A 26,604-nucleotide genomic window follows, 5' to 3' on the forward strand; every position below is an offset into this window, starting at 1 on the left:
CTGAAAGGCAAGCCAAGGGTTCAAACCTCGGCGGCGCCAGGGGGGCGAGAGCCCGACAGCCCCCTGGTCCCTCGAAGGCGCGGCCCCCCTTCGGTCCAGCCCGGGACGCCAGCACTTCCAGGCGGCTTCTCTGGTCCAAGGAGACGTGAACCAAAGATGGTTGGGCTTAAATAGACTACCTCGGGCCGGGTACGGGGCATCTGTCTCGGGGAGGTCCCACAAGACAGCGAGTGTTTTTTGCTCAAGAGAAAGTTAAACCATGCTTTTTTCGGTATGGGAAAATCGTTGTGCCCCTTACCCCAAATCTTCGCGCAGTATAGATAAGGTGCTCCCTCTACCCAGACCTTCGCCACTGTCCCCTCACCCCACCCCCACTCGGGCACCGGGTGTGGACAGGGCGGGGGAAGGCTATATGGGAGCTTAAAGCATGAGGTCATGGGCGGAGGAGGCTGCTGCCAAAAGCGGCCGAGGTTTTTGTGTATTTTGAGGGGTAACGGTTCTCCATCTTAAGCAGTGTTAAGTTCTCCCGCAAAGCCCTACCAATTCTGGGGCACCTGGACCAGAGAGCCCCCGAAAGAAGAGGGGGCTCTGCGCTGTTTCGCTCTTTGAGCTTTTGGCCGGTGCCCTGCCCTTTATGGGGCCCTTCCACATAAGCAAAGAAAGTCGAGGGACAGCGCACAGTGTCGTGGGGTTTGAGAAAGGCTCAGATGCTCGGCTCCGCCCCCCAGCGCCACTTTCCTCAGTCCTCGGTCATTTTCCAACCCGACTGGTTTCTACGATAGCCTCCTGCCGCACTCCGCCCCATTCTTCCCAAATGGCTAGAAGAGTCTTTCTAAAACTCCGGAGTACCCTCCTTCAAACCCCTCCCAATTGCTCTTAGAATAAAGCTTTGAAGCCCCCGCGCGATTCCGCCCCTACAGACCTCTCCACTCTCACAGCTCCTCCTCCCATACTGTAAGCCGGGTAGTGCTTCTTTGTTCTGTTGTTTGGGCCGGGGGTAACCCTTCCCCCTCCACCTCTTCTTACTAACTCCTGCTAGACCTTCAGGACTTGACTCAACTGTCACTACCTCCAAGAAGCCTTCCTAAGGATACAATCTCAGCTCTAACTCCCTCAGGGAAAAGAGACCCACCCTCGACCTCCGGGCAACCGGGCTTTGGCCGGAGCTGGCCGCAGTGGCGGCCCTTTTCCAAGCGGAGGAGGCATAGCCAAGCTTGCGCGCCATCACTGACTGGGGGCCCGACCTCCTGGGAGGGAGTTGACTAGGACAAAACCTCCAAACACCCTGTTTCCTCAAGAGACCTAGGAAAAGAAGCGCAGTACCGCCCAGAAACCTCAGCCCCTATACCGCCCACCCCCAGCACACACCCACACTCTTAATGCAAGGAGAGGTCTTTTCATCTAAAACTCCTCCCTGGGGCAGATAAGAAACCTGAGGCTGGAAGGGAGTAAGTGACTTGCCCAAGGGTCAATGAGGAAATTGACACCCTGGTCTTTCTTGGTCCTAAACTAGAAGGAAGGATTTGGGACCTAAAGTATTGCTGCTGCACAGCCAAGGACGCCTGCATCACCTTCAAAGGACCCCTACATGCTTGGCCCACTGCCAACAGAGAGATAGTAAGCCTAGTGGTTAGTCGTGCAGGCTCTGACCTTAGGCAAGTTACTTCACCTCACTTGGTTCACTTTCTTCGCCTGTAAAATCAGAATAATGGTGCCTGCAGTGTAGTGTTATTGTGAGGTTTTAATGAGTTCGTGTATGTAAAGGCCTTAGAACAGAGTCTAGGCAAGTTCTTGATTATTTGTGAGTGGGGTTATGTGTCCCCTCCCTTCCCAAGGACTCTAGAAAATCAGAGCCCCACCCCAGAGTCTTTACTTAGCATCAAAAACAACTTAGGGCCTAATAAACTGGGAAAACACCCATAAATGCACAGACGGTACACGCAAAGACCTTACTTAGCCAATGGATTCAGCCCTTGACAATGCATATGCTTGAAGACAACTCCAAATCTGGGAGCACTGGTTCTGGACTCTTAGAATGAGTGTCAGAGGGAGGATAGCTAAAGTTAAAATATTACCTTAGATCTTTGAAATCAGAGTCAAGCTGAAATAGTCCCATCCTGGTGCAAAACCTGACTTAGATGACCAAAGCCCTCCTAGGGCTGCAAAAATTGTAAGGGGATTATTATTATTACTATTATTATTGTCATTAAATCCTAGTTTTCCCATTCTCAGCACTTACCCCATGGTAAAAGAAGGTTTTTTTTTTTTTAAATGCAATTCATTTTATTGGAATTGGTTTAATGCATTTACATGGTTCCAAATTCGAATAAACATTGAGAAGTCTCCCTCCCACCATGTCTGCTCCCCACTGGTTTTCCCTCTGTGGAAGGTCAGAAGACATGTTCAACTGTTTTCTAGCTGAGGTCTCAGGAGAATTCCTTGAATGCCTACTTAAATTTTTAGGTCCAGGGCTTCCTTCTCCAATCCAGGCAGAATCAACACCCTACTCCCAACCGCCCCACCCCTTCAGCCTCAATCCTAAACAAGTTGTAGTAACAATGATGAACCACAATTCCTGAGCTACTGACAAAAGCAAACAACCATTTTGTGATTCTTTCTCCTCCTTTATGCTAGGAATAATAGCTAAGGTTTACTGAGTGCTTTCTATGTGCCAGTCACTGTGCTAAGTACTAGACATGCTTTCTCCTATTTAATCAGCCCCAAACCATCATCATTAACCTTATTTTACAGACGCAGACAGAAGTGGAGGATCAGAGAGATTATGTAACTTGCTCCAATTTGCATCCAGACCAACCTGAGCCCAAACCCTCTCTCTTAACCACTAGGCCTCTTGCCTCTCTGCAACACGGGAAAATTCTGGTAGCCTGAAGGGGAAGTAGAATGGAGTCTTTGGACTTAGGCAGACCTTAATTCAAGTCCTGGGTCTGGCCCCTACCAGCAATGAGAACTTGGGGAGGTTTCTTAACCTCTCTGGGCCCCAGTTCACCCACCTGTGAACTGGGACCATACATTCTTCATTGGTCAAATGAAGTGAAAATCAAATGTGTGTAAATAATGGCTTTTAAAAGGCGTAGTAAACCAAATGCAATGTTTAGATCCTGTGTGGCTCTGATTTGAATAAACCAATTGTTTAAAAGACTTTGAGATAATCAGGGAAATAAAATGTGGACTTGATATAGATGTTAAGAAATGGGACTTCCCTGGTGGCGCAGTGGTTAAGAATCCGCCTGCCAATGCAGGGGACACAGGTTAGATCCCTGGTCTGGGAAGATCCCACATGCCACGGAGCAACTAAGCCCGTGCGCCACAACTACTGAGCCTGCGCTCTAGAGCCTGCGTGCCACAACTACTGAAGCCCGCGCACCTAGAGCCCGTGCTCCGCAACAAGAGAAGTCTTGTTGTGTAATGAGAGGCCTGCGCACCGCAACAAAAGAGTAGCCCCCGCTTGCCGCAACTAGAGAAAGCCCGGGCACAGCAACGAAGACCCAATGCAGCCAAAAGTAAAATTAATTAATTTTTTAAAAATTAAAAAATAAAAGAAATTATTAATTTTGTTACATGTGATAATGGTATTGTGGTTAAATTTTTTCTTGAGTTCTTATCTATTAGAATGCATAATGAGGAAGCTGGGGTGAAAGTATGTTTAGGATTTATTTTCAAATAATCCAGCCCCCTCCCAAAAAACCAAAAGATAAATAAAACAAGATTAGCAAAGTACGGATAATTGGTGGAGCTGTCTGTTATACTGTTCACCCTACTTCTGCTGAATGTTTGAAATGTTTCAAATAAGTCTGAAATAAATTTAAAAGTAAAATAATTCTATTTTAAAGCACTGAAATTTAGAATGATAAGGCTTATTCAATTACTATGAAATGTTATCAGTAACTCTGAAATTTTTTTTTAAAGTAGTTTGTTTTTATTGTAATTAGTCTTCATTTTTGATTTCTTAGTTTACACTCTTTCAGTACTGTTAACTAATGAAGACAAACAATTGATTTTATACATTTAAGTGATAACAAACATATATGCATAGATACATGTATGTCTGTATACACATTTTTAGACAGATACATACGGATATATGTATGTGTACATACATAAAACTTGCTTGTGATCTAATTTGTGACAAATATGTACTATGAAATTTTTTAAGTTGTTGAAATACAGTACTGGCTTATAGTAGAGATGCAAAAATGGCAATTTTGTTACTGTGAGACATTCAGAGCAACACTTATGTCTGGCAGGTAAATCAGGGAGGGGGCAGAAATGAACACTGCAGAGAGCAAGGTGGACAGGTGATTGTTAAGGACGCCCCTCAACCACTCAGAGGACAATGTAGAGGAAGGAAAATGGCAGGACTGGGTGATGGAGGAAGAGGCAAATTAAAATTGGGAGCCAATTTTCCCTGAAAATGTGTCTCCACAGAGCCACTTCAAAATGGCATGGATTAGGAATCTGATGCACTGGGCAAAATTCTCAACTCTGTGCTTACCAGTTCTGTCATCCAGTCCAGAACTGCTCTGAGTTTCCTCATTTGTAGTTTGGCTATAAGACCTCTCAGGCCCCTTCCAGCCATCCAGGCTAGAAGTCTAAACAATGTTGTTGGCTTTCACAAGAGAAGGATCATTTCTGAGGCCACACTGGTTATTTGCCTAACTCAAGAACAGATCAAAACTGAATGGAAATGGAACTGCAGCCAATTCACAACCAAATGAAATGTTTCAGGCCCAGTGAACTTTCTGTGTATTGTTCTAGGAATAATTTTTCTGTGCTCTGGATTTAAACAGCTGGAATTATTTTTTTCATATGACCCCCTTTTGAAATGCAAGTTTGTCCTCCTTGAGAGAAAATTTGCATTTCAGAGAAAAGATGAGACAGTATATTTGGTAACTCTTCAAAGAAGTGAACCCTTCCGTATAGTACTTTACATTAAAGGTGACTCTTCAGGAGCGCTTCTTAAAAACAGGGAAAACTGGAGGCATGGAGTAATGGGGGAGAAAAGGCATGGAAAGAAAATCCCAACTTTGCTTCCTGCTCTATCCAAGACTCTGAGAGGCAACGTGACCAAATCAAGGGACTGTGAGGGTAGAAAAAGTCGGTGGGTGCTTTAGAAATGAGTGATGGATGTAACTAATGCAGTTGTTGAAGAAGGCTCAGTGGTCAAGCGCAAATAAGTCTGTGGCAAATGCAAGCAGTGAAACACTATAGTTGTAGAGTATTTCTCAGACTCATGTTTCTTTGCCATCCCTGAATCTGTAACAACCAAAGCAATGAAAGCAAAAAGTCCTGGCACAGAAGGGCTTATGGGACTCCCATTTTGAAACCAATAAGATAGCATAATTTGTTGACTGTCACCTCAACCCCCAAGTCTGTTAAGGATGGTGTTGAGAGAGCAGGCCTTACTCAAGACAGGAGGCCTAACTGGTGTTTGTTTAGTAATACTAAGAGATCACTATCTCAGGCAAGTTTCTAGCCAGAGAGAGAAAGGCTATGAGAAAGCTCTCGGTTTAAGTCTTATTTTGAAGAGAGGGAAAAAAAACAAACTAGGATAGTAGATTCTGTATCCAGTATAAAAATCAAAAAGCAACTCAATGGTTGAAATCACTGCTAAAAATTCCTGCACCTGCCCAGAAGCCATGCTTGGGAGTCACACATTTCAACTACAGTACCAGCACGTGGCGGGTAGTGCTCAAGGGCTGCGGTGGCCCCCGCTGGTTCCCAAATGAGTGGCTTTGTTCCATGTAAGGGTGAGGAAGAGAGAGAATAAGTGAATTTCCTACTGCAGATGCGAATCTATTAAAAAGTTTTAAATTGCAGAGTGTTTAAATCTAAGTATAGATAACAGCTACTTTTCCAGAACCCCTAATGGAGTCACATTTTTTTTAAATGGGAAAGAGAACCATTAAGACCTTGTATTAGAAAAGATCCTGGCAGGAAATGGGTGGCACACTCAACAGGTAACTGAGGAGCATTTATGGTAAGTACTGTTTACAATAGTGTGCAGTCAGGGCAGGCTTCGTGAATGTGCAGCTTGTGTGGTCACACAGGACCCTGCACTTAGAAGGTCCTGCACTGCTTAATGCCTTGTGGTCGCCATCTTGAAATCCATTGTGGTTTTTGAACAAAAAGTTCTGCATTTTCATTTTGCACTGGACCCCACAAACTATGTAGTGAGTCCTTTGTGCAGGGCTAAGGGAAACCAGCAAGGGATGGTATAGAACCAAAGAACTAAAAACAGTGTGGAACCTTTACCACCCATAAGTCAGAAAAGGCAAGAAAGAGAAATATCTGGAATGGAGGAAACGCTGTCTCTGAAGTTATGGCTGTGACTGTAGCTGTAGGAGAGGGTCACACAGCACAAGTGACGGCCTTCTGTAAGAACACAACACAGAACACAGCCATAGTCAACCCACAGCCTGCAGAGAGCACAGGCAGGTGAATAGCTACCCCAGCTTCTCTCTGCCCCTGCCCTCTGACCTCCTACATGTGCCTCCCATTGGCTGAACCCTATAGGAAGCCAGGGGCTCTGGGAGCCTGTTGATGAAATCAGTGGAGGGCAGCCTGCCAGGGCATAGGGTACAGTGGAAAAAGGTAAGAGTGAATCTGGAAAGGGCAGAGAATAGCCAGCTCAGGACTTTTACCTGAAATTTTCAGGATCATGGTTAAGAGTAAATAACATGAAAATGGAAAATTCAAACAGTGAATTTCAGTAAAGGACTCTGTATTGATTATTAAAGGGTAATCATTTGGTACGCATCATGCACAAGGTTTTACATACTTTCAAAGGAAAAACAAGATGACCCAAGAATTTTCAAGAAAATTAGATGTTTGAAAGAGCCATCATTAAGTGAAGAGAGAAGCCTGGGATTTCAAAATTTTTAGAAACATTCCAGGCCCCAAAGTCAAATTTTGTAGGTAACACCCCACTCCCCTTCACCCTTAGGCCAACATCACAACAAAACAGTACCTTCGACAGGCACAGCATCCCAAGAATTGCAAGGACCACTAGGGCAATAGTAGCTTAATAGAATGTATGCCAACCGAGGATTTTGGTATAATTAAATATTTGTAGATACCTTTCACACATGAGGAGCATTGAAAAGCTTGTACAAAGGGAGTTCATTATGCTGCTTTGTAACCATTCTGACTACTCAATTCCTCTGAACATTTTAAGACTATTCAGATCACTTTCCAAAAAGTGCATATCACTTATTAATTCACATGCCACTCAGAGTTCTTAACTGTGTAGATACGGGCTAAACTATATTTATCCTTTATAATTTCCCTGAAAAATAAAGATTTTTGCTGCAAATGTGAATAAGATTGCAGGGACACACTTCATCTTTTTAAAAAAATTGAGGTAAAAGTCACAGAACACAAAATTAATCATTTTAAAGTGCATAATTCAGTGACATTTAATACATTCACAATGTTGTATAATCATCACGTCTATTTAGTTACAAAACATTTTTATCACCCCAAAGGGAAACACCATACCCATTAAGCAGTCATTCCCCATTCTTCCCTCCCCCTAGCACCTCACAACCACTTATCTGCCTTCTGTTTTTAGGTTTACCTATTCTGAATATTTCATATAAATAGAATCATAAAATACATGACCTTTTCTGTCTGGCTGCTTTCACTTAGCATAATGTTTTCAAGGTTCATTCATGCTGTAGCATGTGTCAGTACTTCACTCTTTTTTATGGCTGGATAATATCCCCTTGTGTGGATATACAACATTTTTTTAATCAATTCATCAGTTGATGGACATGTGGGTTGTTTCCAGCTTTTGACAATTATAAATAACGCTGCTATGAACATGAGTGTACAGGTACTTATTTGAATACCTATTTTCAGTTCTTTTGGGTATACACATAGGAGTGGAATTGCTGGGTCATATGGTAATTCTATGTTTAACTTTTTGAGGAACTGCCAAGTTGTTTACACAGCCTTTTTAAGGGAACTGTGAAATCCTTTTAGAAGCACCCATTTTACAACCACTACTATCATACCTAGAGTAACTAAGCCCATTCTTGCCTACAAAATAAAACATATTCCAAAAAATTTTCTATGTGGGAGACACTCTAGTTAGCAATTGACTTGAGTTCTTATAATTTATTTAGGTTATTGGTTTATAAAGTAATACATGCTCATTAAAGAAATTTTTAAAAAAACACTAAGAGGCAAAAAGAAAATACAGATCACTCGTAACCCACTGTGAACTCTTACACACACACACACTTCTTTTATTTTTTTTTTACAAAAATAGCTTATCAGAGTGCTTATCAATAAATCCAGCCTGAAATAGAAAATGAAATTAAGTCAAAGAAGAAAAACAACACAGTAAACCTGTGAATGGTAACAATTTCACATCAGAAAGCACACTTACCTAGTTTTTTCAGTTCAGCCTGTTGCTGTAATAACCTGAAGCATGATTGTATGGTTGTGTAGGATAATTACCTAGTAAATCAACTCTGACTTTGAGTTACTGAGCCTGCATATAGAAGGTGTGGTTTTGGTTTGTTTATTCTTGTTGTTTTTTTAAAACTTATTTATTTGACTTAATAATATTTGTTTTCTCCTTTGGAATTGAGTTGAGGAACACAGAATCTTGACAAACTGTCTCTTTCAGATGGATTCAGAGGTCCTACCTAGATATAGACTTTCTTTTCTTTTCTTTTCTTTTCATAAATTTATTTATTTTATTCATTCATTCTTGGCTGCGTTGGGTCCTCATTGCTGCACGCAGTAGGCTTTCTTTTCTTAAATCAACATATAGTAAGTAAAATTGACGTGTGTGTGTGTACAGTCCTATGTGTAAACATCATCACAATCAAGATACAGATGGTTCTATCACCTTCACCCTAAAAAATCCCTTTAGAGTTCCGCTCTCCCCCCATTGTAACCCCTGGAAACCACTGGTCTGTTCTCCATTACTCCTTCACTTGGTCTTCTTCCTGAATGTCATAGAAATGGAATCATAAAGTATACAGTCTTTTGAGACTGGCTTCTTTGACTCCACATAATGTCTTTGAGACTCATTCATGTTGCTACATGTAATGATAGTATTTCATTCCTTTTTATTGCTCAACAGTGTTCATACTCTACTAGCAATAATATTTATTGCTAAATAGTATCTTAATGCTAAAGAGTATGAATGTACTCAGTTTATCTGTTCACCCATTGAAGGATTTTGGGGTGGTCTCCACTGTTAGGTGATGATTAGAATAAAGCAGATATAAACATTCACATGCAGGTTTTAGGGCGAACATAAAATTCATTTCTCTAAGGTAAATACTTAGGAGGGGGATCATACCATATCATATGGTAAGTATATGTTTAACTTTATAAGAAACAGGCAAATTGTTTACCTGAGTACCATTTTATATTCCAAGCAACAAATGAGAGTTCCAGTTGCTCCACAACGCCGCCATCAGTAGATGCTGTCAGGCTTTTGTTGCTATTGATTTTGTTTTCATCCTAATAGCTGTGTAGTAGTATCTCATCGTGATTTTAATTTGCATTTTCCTAATAGCTGATTGTATTGACCATCTTTTCATGTGCTATTTCCTCTTTGGTGAACATACATAGACGTTTAAGTCTTTTGCCCCTCGCCTTTTTTTTTCCATCTAGCAAACTACATATTTCACCTATTTATTTTACTTATTGTTTGTCTCTCCTACTAAAATGTAAATTTCATGAGGGCGAGGGTTTTGGTCTGTGTTGTTTTTGCTCTAATGGCTATAACCAAAAATGCATGTAATTTACCTATCAACTAGAACAGTGCTTCATACATTGTAGGAAAACTACAATAATACTTGTTGAATAAATGAGCATTTATTGCATACTTACTATGTGTCAGGGACCATTCTAAAAGCATCCTAATATTATCAGATTTTATTAGTGTTGTTGTTATTTTATTATTTCATCAATAATTTTTATTTATTCTTTACAAGTCTTTAATTGTTCAACAAACACACTGAGTGGTTACTACCTTCCAGTTACTGTGCTAGGGCTTAGGAATAAAGTGAAACCTTAGGAGGTTTAACCTTAGGAGACAGGTTAATATTGTAAAATAAGAAAGGTGCTTTGATAAAGATATGCACAGGAACCTGGCAAAGCACAGTGGGGGAATACGGAATTCATACTTAAGGGTCAAGGAAAGCTTTCTAGAAGAGGTGATCACTTAAATCAAACTGAAGGGAATAAAATGCTTAGTTTATACTTTTCCTATAATATTAAACAGAATTAATTTTAAACCTCGATTACTTTGTTCCCATCTACAGTAATGTAAATTATCCAGAAAGCACTATATTTTAAAATGGCATTGAAAACAAACAAACAAAAGGCATTGGTCTTTGTTTCCTATCAGGATAGGTACCTTTGTTCTAAGGATTATAAGAATTAAACTATAACAAGATGTTCTCCTCATTTTTTATTGGGTTGTTTGTTTTCCTACTATTGAGTTTTAAGAGTTTTTCTAGATACAAGTCCTTTGTTGAATATGTGATTTGAAAATATTTTTCCCCAGTCTATAGCTTTCCTTTCTCTTAGTGTCTTTCACAAAGCAAAAGGTTTTCATTTTAATAAAGTCCGATTTGTCAATTTTTTTCTTTTATGAGTTGTGCTTTTGATATCAAGTCTAAGAAAACTCCCTGATCCCAAGTCATAAACATTTCTACTATATCTTCTTCTAAAAGTTTTATCGTTTTACGTTTTACATCTATGATCCATTTTTGAGTTAATTTTTGTATAAAATGTGAGACTGAGGTCAAGTTTTTTTTGTCTTTAGCTTTTTGTGGCATACTTTTGCATATGGATGTTCAGTTATTCCAACATCATATATTGAAAAGGCTATCCTTTTTCCATTGAATTGCTTTCTTACCTTTGTCGACAATTGACATTTTGTGACTCAATTGCTTGATATATTCTGATCCATTGGTCTATGTCTCTAACCCTCCACCAGTACCACAGTGCCTTGATTATTGTTCCTTTACAGTAAGTTTTAAAATCAGGTAGACTGATTTCTCCCACTTTATCCTTCTTTTTCAAAATTGTTATGGCTATTCTGGTCCCTTCGTCTTTCCAAATAAATTTTAGAATCAGCTTGTCTATATCTGCAGAAATCTTATTGGACTTTTGATTGGAATTGTATTAAATCTATAGATTTCTTCAGAGAAAATTGACATGTTCAACTAAATTGGATCTTCCAACCCATGAATCCAGTATGTCTCTCCATTTATTTATGTCCTTTGATTTCTCTCCTCGGTGTTTATAGTTGTCAGCATACAGATCCTGCACAAGCTTTGTTAAATTTATACCTAAGTATTTCTCTTTTAAAAATTTCAAATGAAATATATATTTTAATTTTGATTTCCAAATTGTTTAAGCATGTAGAAATATAATCTTCTTTGTGAGTTAGCCTTATCTCTTGTAGTTGTGCTAAACTCATTTATTAATTTAAGACTTTTTCGGTAAATTCCTTGGGATTTTCTATGTAGAAAATAATGTCACCTGCAGATAGGTACAGTATTCTTTCTTTCTAATCTGTATGTCTTTACTTTCTTTCTCTGCCTTACTGCACTGACTAGGACTTCCTGTACTATACTGAATAGGAGTGTTGATAGAGGACATCTTTGCTTTGTTCCTGATCTTAGGAGAAAGCATTCAGTATTTCACCATTAAACATTACATTAGCTGTAGGTATTTTGTAGATGGCCTTTATCAAATTAAGGACATTTCCTTCTATTTCTATATTGCTGAGAGTTTTTATCATGAATCGATGCTGGATGTTTTCAAATGATTTTTCTGCATTGTTTGATATGCTCATGTCATTTTTCCTTTTTAGTTTTTTAATATGGTGAATTACATTGATTGATTTTTGAATTTGGAGCCAGTCATGCATTTCTAGGATAAACCCCACTTGGTCACGGAGTAGTATTCTATTCATATATTGCTGGATTTGATTTCCTAGTATTTTTTTTTTGTGAAGATTTTTGTGTACTGTTCATGAGGGATAGTGGTCTATAGTTTTCTCTCCTTGTACTGTCTTTGCCTAGTTTTTTGGTATCAAGGCAATTCTAGCCTCATAAAATGAGTTGGGAAGTGTTCTCTTCCCTTCTATTCTCTGGAGGAGATTGTGTAAAATTGGTGCTGTTTGTTCTTTAAAAGTTTGGTAGAATTTACCAGTGAAACCATTTGGGCCTGGAAGCTTGTGGAGTTTTTTTAAGGTTTTTACCTATGGATTCCATTTCTTTAATATATATGTTGCCTATTTCTTCTTTGCGTGAGTTTTGGAAGATTGTGGCTTTTAAAGAATTGGTCCATTTCATCTAAGTTATTGAATTTATGTGCGTAGAGCTGTTCAGAGCACTGCCTTTTAATATCTGTGGGGTCTTTAATGACGTTGGTAATTTGTGTCTCTTCTATTTTTTTAAATTGTTAGTATGGCTAGAGTTTATTGATTTCATTGATGTTTTCAGAGAATCAGCTTTTGATTTTATTGATTTTCTTTATTGTTTTTCAGTTTTCAAGGTCATTTATTCTGCTCTTTATTATTTCTTTCTTTCTGCTTGCATTTGGTTTATTTTGCTTTCCTTGGTTTCTTAAGATGGACGCTTAGTTGTTGATTTGAGACCTTTCTTCTTCTCTAAGATAAGCTACTTTATAATGCTATAAATTTTGCTTTAAGAACTGCTTTAATTCACCCCACAAATTTTTATGTGTTGTGCTTCATTTTTGTCCAGGCAAAAATATTTTCTAAGATACATGTATCCAATGTTCATTGCAGCGCTATTTACAATAGCCAAGACATGGAAGCAACCTAGATGTCTGTCAATAGATGAATGGATAAAGAAGATGTGGTACATATATACAATGGAATATTACTCAGCCATAAAAAAGAATGAAATAATGCCATTTGTAGCAACATGGATGACCTAGAGAGTATCCTACTAAGTGAAGTAAGCCAGACAACGACATATATCATATGATATCACTTATATGTGGAATCTAAAAAAAAAAATGATAGAAATGAACTTATTTACAAAACAGAAACAGACTCACAGACATAGAAAAAAAACTTATGGAAAGTGGGGGGAGGGATAAATTAGGAGGTTGGGAGTAACATATACACATTACTATGTATAAAATAGATAACCAACAAGGACTTACTCTATAGCACGGGGAACTATACTCAATATCTTGTAATAACCTATAAGGGAAGAGAATCTGAAAAAGAATATAGTCCCTAGCCCCCTGAGTCTCTTTCCATTAGACCCCCATTACTTTAGTTTCTCCTTCAGGAAACCCCAGACCTTCCTTTAATTTAGCAACTAAAGAGTTAATGTCTGATCCCACAGGGAGTTTACTGGACTGAGCTCCAGTGTTGTGATTGAAACTGTTCGGATTGGTCAAGGCCAGTGCGTACCGGTCATTAAATATTTGGAATATCACCTCTGCCGGTACTTTATGTTTGTACAGCATTTTATAGTTTACAAAAGATATTTACATATATTATCTTAGTTAAGCTTCATGCCAGCTCCGTGACATCAGTATGAATTGTTATTGCCATCATAAAACATTTTAATTATAAAATTAACACACATTAGTGTGGAAAATGAATTATTATTGGGGACTCTCTGCTCAGAAAAATTATCACTTACCCAAGATCACATGGTTATAGGAGTCGGGGTCTAAACTCCTAACAGCTTCAAGAATTGTCATATCTTAAGTGCTCGGTTTAGGGAAGGAAGATTTCACTCAGCACTGGATAGATCTGGGAAGGCAATTCCAGGAGGAAGGCACTGAACTTGTACTGAGGAACTAGTGGGATCTGGTTGACAGAGAGGAAGAGCAAGGATATTCTACTCAGGAACAGTGTGAAATGTGGCCCAAATGTAGTAAAAGAGCTTATTTCCATGATCATTTCAAGACACCTTCTCTGGAGGTGTTGGATCTGAAATTCCCCAATGTTGAGTCACAAAGAGCACCTGAGGCAAAGCTCTCCTCTCCTACCTTGCTTGTTCAATTCTGGAGTGTGGATGGAAGAGACAGGGAATGGGCATTCTGAAGCTGCTGAAGCTGAATTGTATTTATTGGGTCATTTTTCTCCTTCACACTTGGGTCCCTCCAGATAGAGCAATTGATGAAAAAGAAAGTAAGGAAGTTTGAAGTATTATTCACAGCCCCTCAGCTGCTGTTACCAAGTCCACACAAAGGCTTATCCAAGGAGAGAATGGTGCTCTAGGCCACCATAGTCCTAAAGTTCTTTGGGTGTTTGTGTTCTGTCTGCAATAGCAATGGGAACCATTTGCTCACATCACACTCCTTAGGTCATTTAACAGCAGCACTGGGCCATTCCTTAAGGTGCTGCCAGGTGGCAAGATGGCAGTGTCAATTTCCAACCTTGATGGCGTCCTCAAGGTTGAATTGAACAAGTGTCTCACTCGGGCGCTGGCCAAAGATGACTACTCTAGAGTTGAATTCCGATTTACACCAACCAGGACGGAAATCATTATCTTGGCCTCCAGGACGCACAATGTTCTTGGTGAGAGGGGCTGGCGGATCCAGGAATTGACCGCTGTGCTGCAGAAGAGATATGGCTTCCCTGAGGGCAGTGTAGAGCTTTAGGAGGAAAAGGAATATACGAGAGCTCTGTGCACATCACCCAGGCGGGATCTGCAGTACACACTTCTAGGAGGGCTTGCTCTGGTGTGCTGCAGGTCATCGTGGAGAGTGGGGACAAGGGCTGCTAGGTCGTAATGCCCGGGCAACTCCAAGGACAGAGGGTTAAATCCATGAAGTTGTGGATAGCCTGATGACCCACAGTGAGGACCTTGTTAGCTCCTACACAGACACCAGCGGTTGCCATATGCTGTTCAGACAGAGTGTGCTGGGCATCAAAGTGAAGATCATGCTGCCTTGGGACCCAAGTGGAAAGATGGACCCTTAAGAAGCCCCTGCCTGACCACTGGGCATGGTGGAACCCATAGATGAGACACTGTCCACTGTCACCTTCCCCATCCCTGAAGAGAAGGGAGGGAAGCCACAGATGCCTGCCATGCCAGCAAGTACCCACTGCATAACACAGTCTCCTTGGCAGCTGGATTTGGAGTCTGATGTTGCTCTATAAAGACCTTTAATACAATTTTTTAAAAAAATGTAGGGTTGCATCCAGGTTTCATGGAGCCTGAATCTTATACAACCTGGGACCTTTTTTTTTTTTTTTTAAATTTATTTATATTTTTCGCTGCTTTGGGTCTTCGTTGCTGTTCGCAGACTTTCTCTAGTTGCGGCAAGCGGGGGCTACTCTTCGTTGTGTTGCGCAGGCTTCTCATTGCAGTGGCTTCTCTTGTTGCAGAGCACAGGTTCTAGGTGCACGGGCTTCAGTAATTGTGGCACACGGGCTTAGGTGCTCCGCAGCATGTGGGATCTTCCCTGACCAGAATCAAACCCGTGTCCCCTGCATTGGCAGGCGGATTCTTAACCACTGTGCCACCAGGGAAGTCTGGGGCCTCTTTTTTTAAAAAAGAAAACACAATTACAAACAGAAAATCAGCTATAGAACTTTGGAAAGAACTTGTGAGGGTCCAGAAGCTTTAACTTCATTAGCAACCCAGTTGCTTAACATGAATAACAGATCTGATAAAAAGAAGGGAAATTATTCAATTAAATAACATAGGATTATTTTTCTCTGTATATTCACCTCTGCTTAACAGTAATTTTTAAAATCTGCTAAAAGAAAGGGAAACTATCCAACTAATAATAGCACGGGAGTATTTTTTTTGATGGTACCTGTGCTCCCAGGCTTTTTTTTTTCTCTCTCTCCAGTACTTTTAAAAAGTTTTATCGAGATATAATTGACATACAAAAACTGCTCATATTTGAAGTATACAGTCTAAGTTTTGAAATATGTATACCCCTGCGAAAGAATCACCATAATCAAGATAATGAATATATTCATCAGTCTCAAAAGTTTCCTCATGCACCTTTGTAACTCTTCCGTCCAGCCCCTGCTTATACCTCCGCCCCCATTTTTTCATATATTTTAATCTGCTTTTCTAGTTGTTTAAGGCAAAAGGATAAATTTGGACCCTGTTGTTTCATCTTGTCCAGAAGTAGATGCCTCCAGGCTTTTTTAACACAGAGAAAAATATAATCAATCCAAACATAAAGAGGTGAAGAGATGCTCTTTTAGGGTGAGTATGGTTTTGAACAGAGGAACTAAAAGACCAGTAAGGTTTTGAACAGAGGATCTAGAAGACCAGTAAGAACTCCCCCATCTTAATTAAGGGCAAAAGGGGAGGATAACACACCTAAGAGGTGTCCAGTCCAGATGGGTCTTTCTTTGCAAACCCACAGATGCACTTTTGAGATGTAATCATCAATGCAGAAATCACATAAAAGAAGATGACATTCTCTCCCATTCTTGACTTGTCATAAACCCACAATGAAATTAATTTTGGTTTCAATTTATGCGTCTTGGGTATGAGCCACTATTACGCTGAATGTACTTGTTTGTGCCTGAGTGAAGTTTCTATATGAAATCAATAAGTGTTCAATTCTTCAGTGTTCACTGAGCACCTATACATATACTGGGGATTTGCAGAGACCCTTGCATCCTCCCTCGCCCTCTGCTTAGTCTCTGGCAGGTTTATCATCCAAGGCTGGGCCCAAATGCTCCTTCTAGGGCCACTCAGCCTAGTCATTTTTTCCTTCCAAAGTACTTGCCAACTGTACATTTAGTTCTCAGTGAACACTTTCCTGAATAGCTTGTTTTATTGCTAAATGTTTTTCCAATGTATGTATGAATGAGATCATATACCTCTTAAAGGCAAGTCCATATCCGTACTACTTCTTAGCATCTCCGCCCGCATCACAGAGCCTAACACAATTTGATATATATTTATTTTACTTTAATATCCTTATTATATAATTAACTCTTGTTCATAATGAAAATGTTCATTATGGAAATGTTAGATGATGCAGACAAGCAAAAAGATTTAAAAATTAACCATAATTCCAATATCAGAGAAAACCTGCTGTTGACATTTTGTATAGGGTGTACACCAAATAGGATGTATAGAGGAGCTAAAGTTTTAATAGAATAAATTGAAAGATACATAACCACAAGTTAGAAGGGGTAAGAGGATGCAGTGACATTTCTTGAGACACCAGGAAGATGATGTGCTGTTTGTGGCCCAGGGCGGGCAGCATAAGTGTGCTTTAGAGACTTGGCCAAGCATGCTGTCCAGAAAATATACTTCTCCCATCAGTTCTTGGAACCCTTATAGCAGGAATAAAGTCCTTCCACAATAGTGTTAAAACAACTTCAGGAGACATGTGGTCCCCGAACCAGCAACATCAGCATCACCTGGGAACTTGTCAGAAATGCAAATCCTCAAGCCTGATCCTAGACTTAACTGAATCAGAAACTCTGGGGGTTGGGCCCAGCAGTCTGTGTTTTAACAAGCCTTCCAGGTGATCCTGATGCACAATAAAGTTTAAGAACCACCATCTAAGACTGGGAGCGTATCTTGTTCATTGTTGAGTTCTCTGTCTCAGCACCTGGTGCCTAGAAGGTCGTGAAGAATCTGCTAAATCAAGAATACAAATACCCCTTAATGATGCATCACTTTTAAAAATTATTTTTTTATGGTATTATTTCTCATCAAAATATGTAAAAGATATAATGAGTACCTAGTATATCCAGCACTATCTATAGCAAATTAAATCTTAACAGTTGGCCACATTTCCTTTAGATATTTTTCTGGAGAACAAAAACATTGCAGATACAACTGAGAGCTTTCTGTGTGTCCTCTTCCCAATCTCATTCTTTCTCCTTCTTCAGAAATAACCAAGATCATGAATAATTAATCATTCTTATACATGTTTTATGCTTTTACTGCATACTCATGTATCTATAAACAGTATATGGCATTGTTTTGCAGGTTTTTAAACTATTTAAATGGTGTCACACTCTACATACCCTGCAATTAGCTTTTCTTCATTGTTTTTGAGATTTATCATTGTGCAGACACAAAGCTGTGATTCATCATTGTAATTGCTGTATAATATTCCCTTGTATGAATACACAATGATATATGAATCTGATCTTCCATTAATGGCATTTAAATGTTTCCAGTTGATTTAGTTTTTCACTATTAAAAGTAATGCTGCCACAAACATATATATCTTCCGGTACAATCAAATAGTTTTCCTCTAAGGTACAGACCTAAGAGTCGGTTTCCCGTGATGTAGGATTAATAGCATTTCCAATCTTAATAGATAAAATCAAATTGCTCCCCAAAGTGGCTGTACCAATTTCCCCACTCTTTTCCAACATTTGGTATTGTTAGAGTTTTAGACTTTTGCCAACCTGATGAGTATGAAATATCAATAGTATCTCATTTTTATTATAAATTTCTCACTACCTTAATTTCTGGTGAGGCTGAGCACCTTTTTATATGCTCATAAGCCATTTGGATTTAAGAGACGTACAATTAACACATATTCACACGGAAGTATAAATCGCTAACATATCTCTACTTCTGAAAGTGATTTTTGATAGGGAGAAAGCCTGAGAGGGAAGAATAAGTGGGAAAATCCCTGTGGGGACGGGAGGAGATGAAGTGGGGAGAAGGTAGAGGTATCATTTGCCTTCCTCAAGGTCCTTTCAGGGCTGGTCCTGGCCAATTGTCGCATCAGCTGTGTTCCCTTCCCCTAAGAGCTGGAATCCCTGGGAGAGGCTGAAGGAAAGTGGAAGTTGTAGTAAAATCTTCACTGAGGAAGGCTTTTTCTGGTCCTGAGTTTTTCAGGCTTCTTGGATTCAAGACTAGTTAATCCAGTGGTTGTCAATGAGAGAATTACATCCCTACTAGGGTATGTTGTGGAAATTTGGGGGGATTTTTTATTATCACAATGATCAGGCGTTACTGGCATTAGGAGATTGGGACCAGGGGTGCTATACCTCCTTCCATGTATGAGACAGTACTACCCAACAAACAATTTCCATGAATGCTCCACACAACTTTCAAAAGCCCATTTATATGGGTGGAAAGCCTGTTCTAATGATCAAGACTAGCACCTAACTCTTTTCCACATAATCACAAAGTGTATTGTGGGTTTACACTGATTTTTCCAGGAATGTAAACTACTATTTAAACTGAGAGAAGATTCTAACTTTGTTTTGCTCAGCACTGACAACTTCATTACGTTTTCTATTATAGTTAGGCCTATGCATTTTATATAGTTTTATGATAAACAGCTCTTCTTTTCTTTCCCCTTTATATGTGGACATTATAATTATTTAAAAATTTTGTGTGTAGAATGATCATATTACCTATGAATTCCGTTTTGGTATAGAAAAAGGCCATTACAAAATGTTTATTGGGAACCAGTGAACTAATAGTACCTTGTTAAGGAAAGCTAGGCTAAGAGAGTAAAAAAAAAACCCTAACTTACCCCAAGATGCCACAGTTGGTAACTGAGAGACCTACAAGACCCTTGTAGGATGAATCTAAAGTGCTTCCAAAACGAGGGGAAAAAAACATTGGTCCAAATCTTTAAATGGGAAATTCTATCACAGAGGACCTTATAACTAAAAAGGAGGCATATAGTGAGGCCTGTCCTGGGGTAGACTCAAGGAAAATAATTTCAGAGGATCAACTTATAAATAGGTCTTAAAAGAACAATCTTGTGCCACCGGGGCCTCTGCAGAAGGTTGTATAGCTGCGCCCTGGCTGAGGGGGCAAATGGAGTTGAATTCCACCCTGCATTCTGCTCACCAAGATGTGTGCCCAAATGAATGGTCTACCTTTTAAAATTTTGCACAAAGGAGGTTATTCACACATGGCCCCATGTGCAACCACCACCATCTCTGCTGGTTCACACTAAAAAATCGGCTAGTTTTCATCTTCAGATCCAAACCATCATTGCTAGCAATATATTCTTCATAACAATATTCCACTGATCTAGAACAAAAGCAATTTAAAAGCCTCAGGCTGTTTGTTATAATAGAATTTTCCTCATGTGAAAAAGTAAGCATTGCTGTTGCATTATTAATGGAGTTTTATTGTTTTTTCCACCAAGTTGACAGTTTTAGGATCATGTTGGTACGATTTATTCTACTAAATGATTAGAATACTTCTGTCACATTTCTATCTTCCTTTTCTAAATTGGAAATATTTGTATTCTTGCTTCAAAGTCCAACATTTAATGAGATTTGAACTTGTTTGCTTTGTGTTGAACGGGATTAACCCCCCGCCAGAGCCCACTCTCAAGTCTTTGTGTTGGGGAGGCCCTGGTTATGTGGGCAAATGGATGGTTATTCTCAGCAATAAAAATGAGCAAATAACATGAAAGCACCCATACCTCAAAAAGCAGAAGAGTGACCTCTGTTTGACCTTGAGGTCTGTGCAGAGAAAAGTTCCTTAACAGACATAACAAGCTTCGAGCCAGAGAGAAAGAGAAGAAGATTGCTTACTTTCTGATTACTTTGTTTAAACCAACCTCCTTTCTAGTTTATAATCCTTTAGGGGAGCATATTAAGAAGGGGTGGTTTAAGGTCTGTTTAGAGTGGAGGAGAATCATGAAATAAACAATTAATATTTAGGAAAGGGACCCAGAACCCTGTATTTGTAGGATTTTTTCTTCCCCCATTTAATGAATAATAGCCTTGGGCTGTGGTCTCGGGCATCCCATGTATTTATTTTGATTACTGTTGTCATATATTCACTGGTTACATTCTTTGCGTTATTTTGGACAATCCAAAAATTAGGAGAACTCATTAGAGTAAATAATGCAATCATTTCTGCTGGCATGAGTTGTGTATAGAATACAGGAGTGTCAATTCCAGTAACAGGGAAGTAAATTCAGTCGTCACATTTTATCCTGGCCAAGTGGTCTTGGAACTTTTGCCTTGGGTAATTTTTTAAAAATCAGTCCTATTCCTTGCCTTTCAACCAAAGACTCCCTTACATTGCAGCTTAACATTTGGTCTCTGTTGCTCCTGCCCGGAGGCTATTCTGCATTGTCCAGCTTCTAGGCTTCTGCTCAAGTCAGTGCCTCCCGCTGGGATGACACCCCCCCCCCCCCAGGCTTTTGTGCCTACTGAATCCTTCTTATCCTCAAAGCGGAGTTCAAATCCCAGTTCTTCCAAGAAGCAAACTGCCTTCACACCTGTTCTTCCTCCTCCAAATTTCGCCAACTCATTGCTTGGCCCTTCCCAATATATGTTCCCGCGTGCTGCAGCTAAGACCCGACACAGCCAAAAATAAATAAATAAATAATAAATACATCTTAAAAAAAAAAAATCATTGCATCGCCAGCAGTGCCTGACACAGTACATGATAAATTCTGAACAGCTATTTGTTAAAACTTGAAAATATTTTCCTTCTGACTCATAACAGTTTTCATTGTCATTAATATTATAGTTTCTCTCTTTAAAATCATGCCCATTGGTCTTATGCTCCAGTTTCAAAAGTTGATATTGTTTCCACTGCATAAAAAGTATTTTATCCTTACAGATGAAGTCACTTAAGAAATAGAAGAGATAGCAGGAAAAAAAGGGAGAAGACCATTATTAGATAACAGAGAGAAGGAGGAAAGTTTACCCTATGGCGCAGAGGAGCCCATGTAAAAGATGTCTTTCATGGGTTTAATTTCATCTGGTTAATTTTGCTCCATTTCAGGCAAAGGAGAAACAAGGCATTTATATACCTGTACAATTCTCTGTAACCCCACCTTCTTTCATTTACTTGACCTTCTGATAATGACCTACTTGAATCAGCATCTGTGATCTATGATATGGACCCCAGTCACTTAGCAGGAAGTAGTGCTATAGAAGTTTTGAACCATGCTATCCAATGTATCGGTCAGAGCCTGGTCAAGAAATCAAAGCCATTCCAGCTATTACAAGAAAGAAAAGATACTGTTTTTGAGAGTGTGGGATGATGATGACTTTTTCCCATCTTTCTACTGTCTTATGTCTTCCAAATTTTCCACAATGATCATGTACTACTTTCATAATCCGAGAAAGTAAAACAAATTATATTTTAAAGATGATGCTTATTCCAAAGACTTAAGACGATCTTCCCATACTCTTGGAAGAGAAACATATTAAGCCACTGCCAGTGATTAAAATAATCGTCAAACTCTTCCTAGGGATCTGTAAGTTGACCTTTGACAAATCATTTAACTTTCCTTTGCAGCCCTTTGGCTGTCTGCAACATTGTCACACGTGTGCCTGTTCTCTCACATAAATGTGGCTGGGATTAATAAGGTCACCATTTCTAAATGTTCTTCAAGATCCTTCCATAGAAAAGCATTTTGCAAGAACAAATGATTATTGCCCTATTATTATTTCCTTGAACATCGATGGCTGCCAACCTTGAATAAAATTGTATTTAGAAACACTCTTCCCTATGCCTTTCTCCTGAATATAATAATTCTTAGGAGTAAATGGAGGGAGAATTCTCTTCCAAAGCTACATAGGATACGTGACAAATCATAGCTTTGTCATTTTAAGGAAAAACAAGTTTAAACCCAAGTTTATAATTTTTCTTTCCATTTACCATGCCCATGCTCTCATCAAACTTATGTACCTTGGGGGCAAAATGAAATGGGAAGCTTAAAATTTTTTTGTGCTCTTGAATTTTAAATATGTAAAAAGCCAGAACTAGAAAAGGACCTTGAAAGTGTATCTGATTTTGCACTCTTCCTTCAGATAGATGAACAGGTAAACTATCCAAAACAAGTTTCAGTCCATTCCATTCATAATCTCTAGGAATCAGGAAATACATTGCTATCCCAGATAGTCTTCTCCAGAATTTAGAAGTGAATATTATATTCATATTTGACCAGAATATCTACATCTCCAGCTCCACAACTGCCCTAGAAATCTCCCCTAGAAGAACACCAGTACATGGAATCTTTTATTAGAAGCCCAATTACACGTAGTGAAATGGCAGGCATTGTGGAAGGAGAATTTCACAGGTCCCATCTCTGTCTTGCTATAATTTTTGATTGAACATGAACAGGCACACCTGCACACAAATGGTAGAGGTTTTTTTAAAAATCAAATCAATAGCTAAGTGGACAAGGAGGTATTCATGCCTTACATAAGGAGCCTTCCTTCCACTGGCCAGGTAATGGATTCTGTCCAGGAAATTCATTTACAGAGGATAGCGACTTTCTGTAAAATAAGGGAATTTTTTTTTCCAAATATTCTTCCAAAAGGGAGAAGGATTGATGAAAAATTGGGTTGAAAGCCAATCTATTTGAAACCCATATATAAAACTTGGTCATTCATCCTCTTTATACCCAAGTAATTATACCCATAATTATGATTCAAACCCCTAGCAAACTCCTTGCTATAAATAACCACACATATCCCCCAATGTGTTTGAGAAGCTTCTCCTTAGTCCACACGTCATGGCTCACCTTTCTCCTGGACCCAGCTCTCTTCTGCTGACTGATATTGCTAACCATCTCCATCTAGGGGTTAGGGATTCCACTTTTAGTTGTAATTCTTTGCTCCAAGCCTGGGCACCAGCTCTTTCCTAACTTCTCCCAGCAACATTGAGACCGAGATGTAACATTAATAACACCTACTGGAGGGAATTCCCTGGCGGTCCAGTGGCTAGGACCATTGCGCTTCCATTGCAGGGGGCACAGGTTCGATTCCTGGTTGATGAACTAAGATACTGCAAACCACATGACACAACCAATAAATAAATAAATTAATTAATTAAAAAAAAAATAACACCTACTGGAGGTTGAGAATAATAGGCAGGGTGTACTACTCAAGAACAACTTATAATTACTTCCTAAGTCTAAGCAAGTCCATGGCCATTCTCCTGGCCTGCTCCAAGCAGCTCAACCTCTACCATGGAAGTGGCCAAGTCTTTCCTTTCTGTGAAGAATGGTTGTTCCCACCATCAATCACCGTGTAAATAGGTTCATTTTCAGTCGTAATATAAAAAATGGAAGAAGACCCTTAAATGAGAGAGAAAGAGGAAATTCCATTTTCCTTCTGGGGAACTAGAGACCAGTTTTTCCAGGACTTGGAAATGTGGAAAGACCTAGAATGCCAGCTATCTTAACACCAACCTGAGGAGAGGCCAGGTCACAAACAAGTTCAGGGTCAAGAGAAATGCAGGGAAACAGAGCTAGATATACTGGATTGGATCAATCTGAAACCTGCCCTACCTCTGGAAGTTCAGTGATGAGAGCCAATACATTTCCTGACAATCCAAGTCAAACTGAATTAGGGTTATTTTTGTTATTGGAAAAAAAAGGCACTCTGCTATATTTCCATATTCCTAAATATGCTTCTACTGCCATTTCTTGGTTTATCAATGTTAGACATTATCTATTTAACTTGTCCTATGATAGATGAAAAACTCAGCTCATTTTCCAACACCTCCTCTACCTTCCCTTTTAGTTGCTCTATACCTTTATAACTATAAATAACATCCTAACACCTTTAGTTTTTGTTTCGTCAACTATCTTTTTATAGAGTTAAGGTACTAGCTCCCCAACAAATCCACTCAGTAATTCTACACTTCACTTTGTATCTTCTGTCATCCATACTTGATTTTTGCATTATCAAGTTTATAACTAGGTCTCCTAAGCTTTACCAATGGGTTGGTTATGAACAACTAAAAATCAATTAAAACTCTTTGCTCTTGGCAATAAATGCATTATGATTACAGAGTCAGATACTGTTCAATAGTAGCATTGTCCATCTCCTCTCATTTTAACTCCATGGAAGTCTCTAAAAACTTGACCTGCTGTAGAGCTGAGAAATACATACATATATATATATATATATATATAATATATATTATATATATATATAATATATATTATATATATATATAATATATATTATATATATATATATTATATATATATATATATATTTGGGGAGAGACAGAGACAAAGACAGAGAGACAGACACATTCAGATAGATACAGATGATGTGACTGTAAAAGAGCAAGGATATGGTCTGCTTGGGAGTTATATTCTATACATAAATGAAAAAAATTTTACTATGGCATGAATATTTGGGGCATAAAATCCTTGTGAAAATTAAATACTCACATATGTAACATATATATATATACATCATTCACACACACCTGTGTAGAGTGAGAGAAAGACGGCCAAAAAAATAAAACCTCTTTACATTATTGTGACTGTGAAAATATTGTTCATTACAGAAGCAGTGATCATTAGATTTCCTTTCTTACTGCTTTTTGTTTTTCCTGGAGTTTCTATCTGCATTTATTTTATCCTATACTATTTATAATTTTTTATGAATAATGTAAGAAAATTTTCCACATCACTATTTATAGTTTTCCAGTAGTTTTTCAAAACTTTCTCTATGCATTTGCGTGCGTGTGTGTATGTGTGTATAAAGAGAGTTTTTGTAGGTTTGTTTTATGTTTTATTGCACTGTACACGTGGTTCTTTGACTTTTTTTTTTTTTTGGCCTTGTGGCATGTGGGATCTTAGTTCCCCCACCAGGGATTGAACCCTGCGCCCCCTGCATTGGGAGAGTGGAGTCTTAACCACTGGACCACCAGGGAAGTCCCTTGATTCTGCTTTTTTAACTTTTAATTCTCACCTAAGAACTGGTATGGTTGTATCAGAGTTTTGTTTATTTGTTTGTTTTGTTTTTCTAAAATTGTTAGACCTCAGTTGTACAAATGGATTGACATGATTTGATTATTCATACACCTTAGTTACAGCCAATTTGGGGTTTTATTCCTTTACCCCCCACTCTTCCGCCTTCACCATAGACATCTACTCTCAGATATTTAACGTGTGTCTTTCTAATCCACCTGCCATATACTTCTTTGATAACATACAGCATTATTTTGTGAGCTTAAAAATTATTACAAAAATGGCTTCTTTCTGTATGACTCTACGACTTGCTTTTATCATGCAAATTACATTTGCTACCCATCCACATTGATAAACATGTCTGTTTATTCCTTTTAACTGCTACATAGTAATCTATCATATGATTAGACCACACTTTATCCATTCCTCCATCATTATCATTTAAGTTCTTTTTGACTATTTGCTATCACAAATAGTGATGAAATAAACATTATTGTACATGTCTCCTTGTGCACATGTACAATCCATAGATCATTTAACAAATTTAAAAAAATTTTTATTATTATAGAATAATAATGTCTTAAATTTTTATTATTATAGAATCTCTTTGTCATATGTGCATATATTCTTATAGTGTATGCTGTGTAAGTAGCATGCTTACATAAAAGGGTATGCATTTTTAGAATTTTGATATCATTAAATTATCTCTAAAAAGATTATATCAATTTAGATTCCCAACTGAAATTAGGATATCAATTTTCTGCCTATTTGCCTTCACTTGATATAACCAGTATGAAATTCTTGACTACATCATAGTTAACAAATAGTTTCTCATTGTTAAGATTTGCATGTCCCTGATTAACTGTAAAAGGGACATATCTTTTAATATCTTTATTGGGTTTTTGTTTTACTTCTTTATAGCCATTGACAATTTTTCTACTGAATTGC

At 38.7% G+C, this 26,604-nt stretch overlaps 1 pseudogene across 1 annotated transcript; it reads left to right on the forward strand.

Moving 5' to 3' along the window:
* Nucleotides 1-38: 38 nt before the first annotated feature.
* Nucleotides 39-24,856, forward strand: LOC309607451 (small ribosomal subunit protein uS3 pseudogene; annotated as a pseudogene). The gene has a single exon. The product of its transcript is annotated as a small ribosomal subunit protein uS3 pseudogene (transcript).
* Nucleotides 24,857-26,604: the final 1,748 nt, after the last annotated feature.

The sequence above is a fragment of the Balaenoptera borealis genome (assembly GCF_965194805.1).
Source record: "Balaenoptera borealis genome assembly, chromosome: 12".
Lineage (NCBI taxonomy): Eukaryota > Metazoa > Chordata > Mammalia > Artiodactyla > Balaenopteridae > Balaenoptera > Balaenoptera borealis.